Source organism: Kogia breviceps, chromosome 1 (assembly GCF_026419965.1).
Source record: "Kogia breviceps isolate mKogBre1 chromosome 1, mKogBre1 haplotype 1, whole genome shotgun sequence".
NCBI lineage: Eukaryota > Metazoa > Chordata > Mammalia > Artiodactyla > Physeteridae > Kogia > Kogia breviceps.
The window spans coordinates 124,684,125-124,696,840 of record NC_081310.1 but is presented as its reverse complement, the minus strand read 5'-3'; the positions used below and the strand labels follow the sequence as shown (position 1 = coordinate 124,696,840).

Below are 12,716 nucleotides of genomic sequence, written 5' to 3'. Positions count from 1 at the left end.
ACTCCTCTCCTCGTTACCCCTTCCAATTCCCCACGTGCACTATTTTGAGTTATCATTTCTTACCCCTTGGGGATGCCTGTTCTACTCTCGTTATCTTTGGAAAAATGTCTGTTTTCTAGTCTTGGAATTCATTGCTTTTGCTTTTGGGGAATCCAAGATAGCTAAGATGCTAGTTCCTTGATGCTCTTCATTCATGAATTTGTTTAATCATTTATTCACTCAGCACTTAAGAATGGAGTGTTGTGCTAGGCATTGGGGATACAGTGGAAACCGAGAAGGAGAGAGTCTGCATTCTGTAAGAAAGACAGGCAGGGCGAGTCTAGCAGAATTTGGGAAATGCTACCATCAGGGTAAAGCACAGGGAGATAAGGGAAGTCAGTATGTAAGCAGCGTGAAGTAAGAAATTCTGCTAGGGTCTGAGCTGATTTTGTTTTCTCCTTTGTTTTCAAAGGTGTTTAAAAGCTTTTTAATGTACTGTTTAACATGGCTCAAACTCTCTTGGTTTGACCTGATTGTGGATAGAAGGAGGTGGTGCAGACCCTGGGCGATAGCCTGGACTGGCCTCTCCTCCTCATCTGGGGGGAGCACAGGCACCCTCCAAGTCACCTCTGTCTGCTTCAGTTGCAGGTAGAACTCAACATTTGGGAGCTGGCAAGAGTTGGTCCTTTGCTGATAGGACAATCTAGTTTTAACCTGGAGTCTATACTTTCAAAAGAAGACAATCTAAACTTGTATTAGTATATTTAATTCCAAAAAAGGATCCATGCTTAATTGAAAAAAAACAAAATGAAAATACAGATAAGTAGACATAAATTAATTGTAATCATATCACCCACTGGGGCCATTTTTATCTCTTAGTGTATATCCTATCAGATTCTTTCTATGCTTATATCATATAAAAATGTGCCTCAAGGCACATATTCCTCAATCCCATAATATTACATTTCTCATCAATGTGGATTCTATTATACTTTGCATACATATGTATTATTTTATTGCTTTTTTTACACAAAATTTCAAAAACATAGTTTCATATCAAAAATATATTTAATCATGATTTCTAATGACTCCATATTCTATCATGTATATGAGTTATTTCAAATTTTTAGATATACATGTTGCTGAAATAAACCTCCTAAAATCGGAATTGCTAGTCAATATGCCTGTGTTAAAGTTTTTGTTACATTGCCAAAATGCATTCCAGAGAGACTGAACTGGCTTCCACTCTCATCTCCCTTTGATCAGACCCCTGCCACACCCCTTATCCTCTCTTATCCCCGTATACACCCCTTGGCCAAAATGAAGTGCTCTCAGGGAAGAAGCTCAACAGTTTTCATTTTTCCCTCTACCTTCCCATTTGTTCCCTTGTGGCATGACGATTAGTGGACCTTCAGTTTTCAAACAGGTGGAGAAGGCTGTAGTGTGTATAATTGCTTTTGGTGAAACCCTCGACATTCATGTTTAGTTCTTCCTGCTCCACTTCCTCCAATTCAATTAGGCTGTTTTTACCAGGGGGAGAGTTTTCAAAGCATCAGATGAAGTGTTACCTCATGATTAATAATTCATGACCGGAGATGAAGATGGGGCAAGGTAATAATGCCCTCCAAGCTGTTTTTCTCCACCACTCCCTTGTTCTCGTTCACATAAAATGCTGTGTCTCAATCGTTAAAGCAAACATACAAAGTTTCACTGCCCCATAAACCAAAGATCCAAAGCAGGGACTCATAAGCTTTTTGAAGTCTTAAGTCCCTTCTAGAATCTTGTGAAAGCTACAGACTTTCTCCTGGTGGGAAAAAACCCGAATGTTGCAGCATGAACAGAGATTGTACTTCTAATTCCTGTGGGTCAGGCACACTTGTAAGATCATCCAAAGACTCTCTAGGTAGAAATTTCTGGTCAAACAGGCTGAAAAACAGGACAAGCCCAAAAGGAATCAAAAGTAGGATGGGCAAGACATTTCATGTGCCTTGCCTCTGTTTTCTGTGCCCAAATTTTCAACGATACAAAGAAGTTTTTTCAAATGTAATTTATTTCATTATATAGGTATTTTGCGAGGGACCCAGTGAAGTAACTGAAAATTAGAGGAGTGGATTTTGGCACGTATGTACATTACAGGGCAAATCAAATAGGGGCGAATGTGGGGGCATGGTTGATGTTGAGATCTACTTGCAAGGCTGCAGTTTTTTTCTTGCCAAATGCTATCAGCCATAAAATGTCCAGGGCAGTGGGTCACACCCACTGCTCATGCTCTGCTACTTGGCATTCCTCTAAGTTCTTCCTCAATTGTCATATCTCCACAGGCCATAACAAGGGACAACAGTCAGCAGCAATTCAATTTCGGCCTCCATCTGCTGGCAATAAGAACATAAGGGGGAAATTAATGTACACTCACACACTTGTCATTATAATAGCCCAAATTTGTTTTTATAGTATGACTTCCTTCCAAGGAAATCAAAAAACAATTTATATTCAAATTCCTAAATAGCTACTCACCTGGTAGATGGCTAAAATAATCATCTCCATTTTTTGAAGGCAAAGAGATGCTAAAAATTTGTCAAAGGCCACATAGCACTTTCATGGTGAAATATGCTTATTAGAACAACTCTCTGGAAATCATTCTGGCATTCCTTAAAAGTCTGACATCTAATATGCAAGCCACAGAGCAGGTTATAGTAATCGGTAATCATATTATATAAACATACTACAAAATATGTGTTCTACTAGTTAACATAATATTTCTTCACTCATTTTCCTCTCTTTAATTTATTCTCCTTCCCAAAACCCAAGACCCATAATTTTCCACTTGTGAGCTCTGTGATGCTGGAAAAGTTACTTAATCTCCCTCTGCCTCCATTTGTACCTCTGCAAAATGGAATAAGAGAAGCCAACTCATAGATGTGTCATTAGGATTAAATAAAAAATTCTCAGAAGATTCCCCAATATATACAGAGTGTCTGTAAAATTTGGAAACACAAATATTATAATTTCATTTTTTTTCCAGAGTGATGAAAAATGAATTGATTGAGCTGATACTGCCAAGTGGATGAAAAGGCTGATAATAACAATGAATAGCAGAGCCCTTTAATGCATATCATTTTGAAAGAGCTGCCATTTCCCATAGCACAGTTGGAAAGCTGGTTCAAAAATTCAAAGATACAGACAGCGTGTCAGCCAAACTCTTCTGTGAACTATCCTCCATTTCCAACAAGGTGAATGAAAAGATCATAGCCAGTCCAAAGAGGTCAACTTGCCAAAGATTCAAGGAATTGGAGGTACCTTGCAGAATTGTTCAAGAGAGTCCCCAAATGCATGCCTTTCAACCATACAAGATGTAAGTTCTACAAAGCTTCTCTGAAAATGATGCTGACCATCATGATGAGGGGCAATGCACTGAATATATCAGGTAAGATCATTGAACAAAATCATACACTGTAACATAAATAACTATTTATTATGTATATTTGCTTATGTTTTCATACTTTTTAGCCATCTATAGTACTTATTAAATATTTATTAGGGAGACAGAGAAGATGGCAGAAGAGTAAGACGCAGAGATCACCTTCTCCCCACAGATACATCAGAAATACATCTACACGTGGAACTGCTCCTACACAACACCTACTGAACGCTGGCAGAAGACCTCAGACCTCCCAAAAGGCAAGAAACTCCCCATGTACCTGGGTAGGGCAAAAGAAAAAAGAAAAAACAGAGACAAAAGAATAGGGATGGGACCTGCACCCGTGGGAGGGAGCCGTGAAGGAGGAAAGGTTTCCACACACTAGAAGCCCCTTCGTGGGCAGAGACTGCGGGTGGTGGAGGGGGGAAGCTTCGGAGCCATGGAGGAGAGCGCAGTAATAGGGTGCAGAGGGCAAAGCAGAGAGATTCCTGCACAGAGGATCGGTGCCGACCAGCACTCACCAGCCCAAGAGGCTTATCTGCTCAAGTTCCGGGGCGGACGGGGGCTGGGAACTGAGGCTCGGGCTTTGCTCGGATACCAGGGAGACGTCTGGCGGCGCAAACACAGCCTGAAGAGGCTAGTGCACCACGGCTAGACGGGAGGGAGTCCGGGAGAAAGTGTGGAGCTGCCGAAGAGGCAAGAGACTTCTTCTTCCCTCTGCTTCCTGGTGCGCGAGAAGAGGGGATTAAGCGCGCCACTTACAGGAGCTCCAGAAACGGGCGCGAGCTGCGGCTATCAGCACGGACATCAGAGACAGGCATGAGACGATGCTAAGGCCACTGCTGCCGCCACCAAGAATCCTGTGTGCGAGCACAGGTCACTCTCCACACCTCCCCTCCCAGGAGCCTGTGCAGCCCGCCACTGCCAGGGTCCTGGGATTCAGGGACAACTTCCCAGGGAGAACGCATGGCGCGCCTCAGGCTGGTGCAATGTCATGCTGGCCTCTGCCGCCGCAGGCTCGCCCCGCATCCGTATCCCTCCCTCCCCCCGGCCTGAGTGAGCCAGAGCCCCCGAATCATCTGCTCCTTTAACCCCGTCCTGTCTGAGCGAAGAGCAGACGCCCTCAGACGACCTATATGCAGAGGCGGGGCCAAATCCAAAGCTGAACCCCTGGAACTGTGCGAACAAAGAAGAGAAAGGGAAATCTCTCCCAGCAGCCTCAGAAGCAGTGGATTAAATCTCCACAATCAACTTGATGTACCCTGCATCTGCAGAATACCTGAACAGGCAACGAATCATCCCAAATTGAGGAGGTGGACTTTGGGAGCAAGATATATTATTTTTTTCCTCTTTTTCTCTTTTTGTGAGTGTGTATGTGTATGCTACTGGTGAGATTTTCTCTGTATAGCTTTGCTTTCACCATTTGTCCTAGGGTTCTGACTGTTCTGTGTTTTTTCAGGACACTGGTCTACAAGAGACCTCCCAGCTCCACGTAATATCAAACGGCAAAAATCTCCCAGAGATATCCATCTCAACACCAAGACCCAGCTTCACTCAACGACCAGAAAGCTACAGTGCTGGACACCCTATGACAAACAACTAGCAACACAGGAACACAGCCCCATCCATTAGCAGAGAGGCTGCCTTAAATCATAATAAGACTGCAGACACCCCAAAACACCACCAGACGTGGACCTGCCCACCAGAAAGACAAGATCCAGCCTCATCCACCAGAACACAGGCACTAGTGCCCTCCCCACCAGGAAACCTACTCAACCCACTGAACCAACCTTAGCCACTGGGGACAGACATCAAAAAACCTGGGAACTATGAATCTGCAGCCTGTGAAAAGGAGACCGCAAACACAGTAAAATAAGCAAAATGAAAAGACAGAAAAACACACAGCAGATGAAGGAGCAAGGCAAAAACCCACCAGACCTAACAAATGAAGAGGAAATAGGCAGTCTATCTGAAAAAGAATTCAGAATAATGATAGTAAAGATGATCCAAAATCTTGGAAATAGAATAGACAAAATGCAAGAAACATTTAACAAGGACCTAGAAGAACTAAAGAGGAAGTAAGCAACAATGAGCAACACAATAAATGAAATTAAAAATACTCCAGATGGGATCAATAGGAGAATAACTGAGGCAGAAGAATGGAAAAGTAACCTGGAAGATAAAATAGTGGAAATAAATACTGCAGAGCAGAAGAAAGAAAAAAGAATGAAAAGAACTGATGACAATCTCAGAGACCTCTGGGACAACATTAAATGCACCAACATTCAAATTATAGGGGTCCCAGAAGAAGAAGAGAAAAAGAAAGGGACTGAGAAAATATTTGAAGAGATTATAGTTGAAAACTTCCCTAATATGGGAAAGGAAATAGTGAATCAAGTCCAGGAAGCAAAGAGAGTCCCATGCAGGATAAATCCAAGGAGAAACATGCTAGGACACATATTAATCAAACTATTAAAAATTAAATACAAAGAAAACATATTAAAAGCAGCAAGGGAAAAACAACAAATAACACACAAGGGAATCCCCATAAGGTTAACATCTGATCTTTCAGCAGAAACTCTGCAAGCCAGAAGGGAGTGTCAGGACATATTTAAAGTGATGAAGGAGAAAAATCTACAACCAAGATTACTCTACCCAGCAAGGATCTCATTCAGATTTGATGGAGAAATTAAAACCTTTACAGACAAGGAAAAGCTGAGAGAGTTCAGCACCACCAAACCAGCTTTACAACAAATGCTAAAGGAACTTCTCTAGACAAGAAAAACAAGAGAAGGAAAAGACCTACAAGAACAAACATGAAACAATTAAGTAAATGGTAATAGTAACATACATATCGATAATTACCTTACATGTAAATGGATTAAATGCTCCCACCAAAAGACACAGACTGGCTGAATGGATACAAAAACAAGACCCATATATATGCTGTCTACAAGAGACCCACTTCAGACCTAGGGACACATACAGACTGAAAGTGGGGATGGAAAATGATATACCGTGCAAATGGAAATCAGAAGAAAGCTGGAGTAGCAATTCACATATCAGACAAAATAGACTTTAAAATAAAGACTATTACAAGAGACAAAGAAGGACACTACATAATGATCAAGGGATCGATCCATGAGGAAGATATAACAATTGTAAATATTTATGCACCCAACATAGGATCACCTCAATACACAAGGCAAATACTAACAGCCATAAAAGGGGAAATCGACAGTAACAAAATCATAGTAGGGGACTTTAACACCCCACCTTCACCAATGGACAGATCATCCAACATGAAAATAAATAAGGAAACACAAGTTTTAAATGATAAATTAAGCAAGATGGACTTAATTGATATTTATAGGACATTCCATCCAAAAACAACAAAATACACATTTTTCTCAAGTGCTCATGGAACATTCTCCAGGATAGATCATATCTTGGTGTACAAACCTAGCCTTGGTAAATTTAAGAAAATTGAAATCGTATCAAGTGTCTCTTCCAACCACAATGCTATGAGACTAGATATCAATTACAGGAAAAGATCTATAAAAAATACAAACACATGGAGGCTAAATAATACACTACTTAATAACGAAGTGATCACTGAAGAAATCAAAGAGGAAATCAAAGAATATCTAGAAACAAAAGACAATGGAGACACGATGACCCAAAACCTACGGGATGCAGCAAAAGCAGTTCTAAGAGGGAAGTTTATAGCAATACAATCATACCTTAAGAAACAGGAAACATCTCGAATAAACAACCTAACCTTGCACCTAAAGCAATTATAGAAAGAAGAACAAAAAACCCCTACATTTAGAAGAAGGAAAGAAATCATAAAGATCAGATCAGAAATAAATGAAAAAGAAATGAAGGAAACGATAGCAAAGATCAGTAATACTAAAAGCTGGTTCTTTGAGAAGATAAATAAAATTGATGAACCATTAGCCAGACTCATCAAGAAAAAAAGGGAGAAGAGTCAAATCAATTGAATTAGAAATGAAAATGGAGAAGTAACAACTGACACTGCAGAAATAGAAAAGATTATGAGAGATTACTACAAGCAATGCTATGCCAATAAAATGGACAACCTGGAAGAAATGGACAAATTCTTAGAAATGCACAACCTGCCAAGACTGAACCAGGAAGAAATAGAAAATATGAACAGACCGATCACAAGCACTGAAATTGAAACTGCGATTAAAAATCTTCCAACAAACAAAAGTCCAGGACCAGATGGCTTCACAGGTGAATTTTATCAAACATTTATCCAAGAGTTAACATCTATCCTTCTCAAACTCTTCCAAGATATAGCAGAGGGAGGAACACTCCCAAACTCATTCTATGAGGCCACCATCACCCTGATACCAAAACCAGACAAAGGAGTCACAAAGAAAGAAAACTACAGGCCAATATCACTGATGAACATAGATGCAAAAATCCTCAACAAAATACTAGCAAACAGAATCCAACAGCAGATTAAAAGGATCTTACACCATGATCAAGTGGGGTTTATTCCAGGAATGCAAGGATTCTTCAATATATGCAAATCAATCAATGTAATACACCATATCAACAAACTGAAGGAGAAAAACCATATGATCATCTCATAGATGCAGAGAAAGCTTTTGACAAAATTCAACACCCATTTATGATAAAAACCTTGCAGAAAGTAGGCATAGAGGGAACTTTCCTCAACATAATAAAGGCCATATATGACAAACCCACAGCCAGCATTGTTCTCAATGGTGAAAAACTGAAACCATTTCCACTAAGATCAGGAACAAGACAAGGTTGCCCACTCTCACCACTCTTTTTCAACCTAGTTTTGGAAGTTCTAGTCACAGCAATCAGAGAAGAAAAAGAAATAAAAGGAATCCAAATCAGAAAAAAAGAAGTACAGCTGCTGTCACTGTTTGCAGATGACATGATACTATATATACATAGAGAATCCTAAAGATGGTACCAGAAAACTACTAGAGCTAATCAATGAATTTGGTAAAGTACCAGGATACAAAATTAATGCACAGAAATCTCTGGCATTCTTATACACTAATGATGAAAAATCCGAGAGTGAAATTAAGAAAACACTCCCATTTACCATTGAAACAAAAAGAATAAAATATCTAGGAATAAACCTGCCTAAGGAGACAAAAGACCTGTATGCAGAAAATTATAAGACACTGATGAAAGAAATTAAAGATGATACATACAGATGGAGAGATATACTGTGTTCTTGGATTGGAAGAATCAACATTGTGTAAATGACTCTACTACCCAAAGCAATCTACAGATTCAATGCAATCCCTATCAAATTACCAATGGCATTTTTTTACAGAACTAGAACAAAAAATTTGACAATTTATATGGAAATTAAAAAGACACCGAATAGCAAAAGCAATCTTGAGAATGAAAAATGGAGCTGGAAGAATCAATCTCCCTGACTTCAGACTATACTACAAAGGTACAGTCATCAAGACAGTACGGTACTGGCACAAAAACAGAAATATAGATCAATGGAACAGTACAGAAAGCCCAGAGATAAACTCACACACATATGGTCACCTTATCTTTGATAAAGGAGGCAAGAATATACAGTGGAGAAAAGACTGCCTCTTCAATAAGTGGTGCTGGGAAAACTGGACAGCTACATGTAAAAGTATGAAATTAGAACACTCCCTAACACCATACACAAAAATAAACTCAAAATGGGTTAAAGACCTAAATATAAGGCCAGACACTATCAAACTCTTAGAGGAAAACATAGGGAGAACACTCTATGACATAAATAACAGCAAGTTCCTTTTTGACCCACCTCCTAGAGAAATGGAAGTAAAAACAAAAATAAACAAATGGGACCTAATGAAACTTAAAAGCTTTTGCACAGCAAAGGAAACCATAAGCAAGACTAAAAGACAACCCTCAGAATGGGAGAAAATATTTGCAAATGAAGCAACTGACAAAGGAATAATCTCCAAAATTTATAAGCAACACATGCAGCTCAATAACAAAAAAACAAACAACCCAATCCAAAAATGGGCAGAAGAACTAAATAGACATTTCTCCAAAGAAGATATACAGATTGCCAACAAACACATGAAAGAATGATCAACATCATTAATCATCAGAGAAATGCAAATCAAAACTACAGTGACATATCATCTCACACCGGTCAGAATGGCCATCATCAAAAAATCTAGAAACAATAAATGCTGTAGAGGGTGTGGAGAAAAGGAAACCCTCTTGCACTGTTGGTGAGAATGTAAATTGATACAGCCACAGTGGAGAACAGTATGGAGGTTCCTTAAAAATCTACAAATAGAACTACCATACGATCCAGCAGTCCCACTACTGGGCATATACCCTGAGAAAACCATAATTCAAAAAGAGTCATGTACCAAAATATTCATTGCAGCTCTATTTACGATAGTCAGGACATGGAAGCAACCTAAGTGTCCATCAACAGATGAATGGATAAAGAAGATGTGCACATATATACAATGGAATATTACTCAGCCATGAAAAGAAACGAAACTGAGTTATTTGTAGTGAGGTGGATGGACCTGGAGTCTGTCCTACAGAGTGAAGTAAGTCAGAAGGAGAACAACAAATACTGTATGCTAACACATATATATGGAATCTAAGGGAAAAAAAAGTCATGAAAAGCCTAGGGGTAGGACGGCAATAAAATACAGACCTACTAGAGCATGGCCTTGAGGATATGGGCGTTGGGGGAAGGGTAAACTGTGACGAAGTGAGAGAGTGGCATGGACATATATACACTACCAAACGTAGGGTGGATACCTAGTGGGAAGCAGCCGCATGGCACAGGGAGATCAGCTAGGTGGTTTGTGACCACCTAGAGGGGTGAGATAGGGAGGGTGGGAGGGAGGGAGATGCAAGAAGGAAGAGATATGGGAACATATGTATATGTATAACTGATTCACTTTGTTGTAAAGCAGGAACTAACACACCATTATAAAGCAATTATACTCTAATATATATATATATATATTTATTAGTAGTATTTATTATTTAAGGAAAGAACAAAGATGTTCCATAATTCACTTTGTTTTCATTTTTGATATAATCACGTTTTGGCACCAGCAAATAAAGACAGAGGGATCAGTAGCTAGTACTAATGATTGTGTCCTATTCAGTTGTGGTCCCCTATTGACCTTGTACTTCATTAGCTTACCAACATGCCTCAATTCTTTAAGAAAATACAAACAGTGAAATGCGTCTGCACATGTTTCCTGGTCCTTCTCCCATAGAATCAAAATTGAAATTTGAAATCTGTCTACATATTTTTATCTCTATTTCCTAATCTCAATTTCCTTCTCATAAAGAGATATAGTCTTCAGGTTGACTTTGATTCATGAAAATATTATACTAAGGAGCTGAAAATAATTATACAAATAAAAACAACATCTTCATATATGCACAATACTAAAAGCAATTTATTTTTGATCACCTATGTTATGCTCTCTGGAGAAGATTTAATGACAGATTTCTGATGAGCAATTCCATAAAAGCAATTATGAGCAAATTATATATGGGGCAATTTTGAAAAACCTGTCTTTGCTTATGCTCACACTCAGTAAAGTTATAGAGAACTTTCCAAACAGATGATATACATGTATTATGTCGTGTAAATAAATGTAGTAATGCTGTCATGTCAAATGGACCTGTTTTACCAGGTACTTTATGTTGATCTTTTTTTTTTTTTTTTTTTTTCTTTTTAACATCTTTATTGGAGTATAATTGTTTTACAATAGTGTGTTAGTTTTCCCTCTACAACAAACTAAATCAGTTATACATACACACATGCTCCCACATCTCCTCCCTCTTGCATCATCCTCTCTCCCACCCTCCCTATCCCACCCCCCCAGGCGGTCACAAAGCACAGAGGTGATCTCCCTGTGCTATGCAGCAGCTTCCCACCAGCTATCTAATTTACATTTGATAGTGTATATATGTCCCTGCCACTCCCCCACTTCGTCACAGCCCACCCCTCCCCCTCCCCATATCCTCAAGTCCATGCTCGAGTAAGTCTGTGTTTTATTCCCGTCCTACCACTAATCTCTTCATGACATTTTTTTCCCTTAGAGTCCATATATATGTGTTAGCATACGGTATTTGTTTTTCTCCTTCTGACTTACTTCACTCTGTATGACAGACTCCAGGTCCATCCACCTCATTATAAATAACTCAGTTTCATTTCTTTTTATGGCTGAGTAATATTCCATTGTATATATGTGCCACATCTTCTTTATCCATTCATCTGTTGATGGACACTTAGGTTGCTTCCATGTCCTGGCTATTGTAAATAGAGCTGCAATGAACATTTTGGTACATGAGTCTTTCTGAATTATGGTTTTCTCAGGGTATATTCCCAGTAGTGGGATTGCTGGGTCGTATGGTAGTTCTATTTGTAGTTTTTTAAGGAACCTCCATACAGTTCTCCATAGCGGCTGTATCAATTTACATTCCCACCAGCAGTGCAAGAGGGTTCCCTTTTCTCCACACCCTCTCCAGCATTTATTGTTTCTAGAGTTTTTGATGATGGCCAATCTGACCGGTGTGAGATGATATCTCATTGTAGTTTTGATTTGCATTTCTCTAATGATTAATGAGGTTGAGCATTCTTTCATGTGTTTGTTAGCAATCTGTATATCTTCTTTGGAGAAATGTCTATTTAGTTCTTCTGCCCATTTTTGGATTGGGTTGTTTGTTTTTTTGTTATTGAGCTGTATGAGTTGCTTATAAATTTTGGAAATTAATCCTTTGTCAGTTGCTTCATTTGCAAATATTTTCTCCCATTCTGAGGGTTGTCTTTTGGTCTTGTTTATGGTATCCTTTGCTGTGCAAAAGCTTTTAAGTTTCATTAGGTCCCATTTGTTTATTTGTGTTTTTATTTCCATTTCTCTAGGAGATGGGTCAAAAAGGATCTTGCTGTGATTTATGTCGTATAGTGTTCTGCCTATGTTTTCCTCTAAGAGTTTGATAGTGTCTGGCCTTACATGTAGGTCTTTAACCCATTTTGAGTTTATTTTTGTGTGTGGTGTTAGGGATTGTTCTAATTTCATACTTTTACATGTAGCTGTCCAGTTTTCCCAGCACCACTTATTGAAGAGGCTGTCTTTTCTCCACTGTATATCCTTCCCTCCTTTATCAAAGATAAGGTGACCATATGTGTGTGGGTTTATCTCTGGGCTCTCTATCCTGTTCCATTGATCTATATTTCTGTTTTTGTGCCAGTACCATATTGTCTTGATTACTGTAGCCTTGTAGTAGAGTCTGAAGT

General features: G+C 39.2%; 1 long non-coding RNA gene across 3 annotated transcripts in view; it reads right to left on the bottom strand.

Moving 5' to 3' along the window:
* Window positions 1-12,716, bottom strand: part of LOC136794686 (uncharacterized) — a 230,674-nt gene that overhangs the window by 49,283 nt on the left and 168,675 nt on the right. For 2 of the 3 annotated variants that reach the window (XR_010841771.1, XR_010841786.1), the window contains exon 3: window positions 2,048-2,351. The exons of the other annotated variant lie outside the window; for it this stretch is intronic. This is a non-coding gene — a long non-coding RNA (uncharacterized lncRNA). Of the gene's footprint in view, window positions 1-2,047; window positions 2,352-12,716 lie in introns of those variants that run through there. 3 annotated transcript variants of the gene reach the window in all.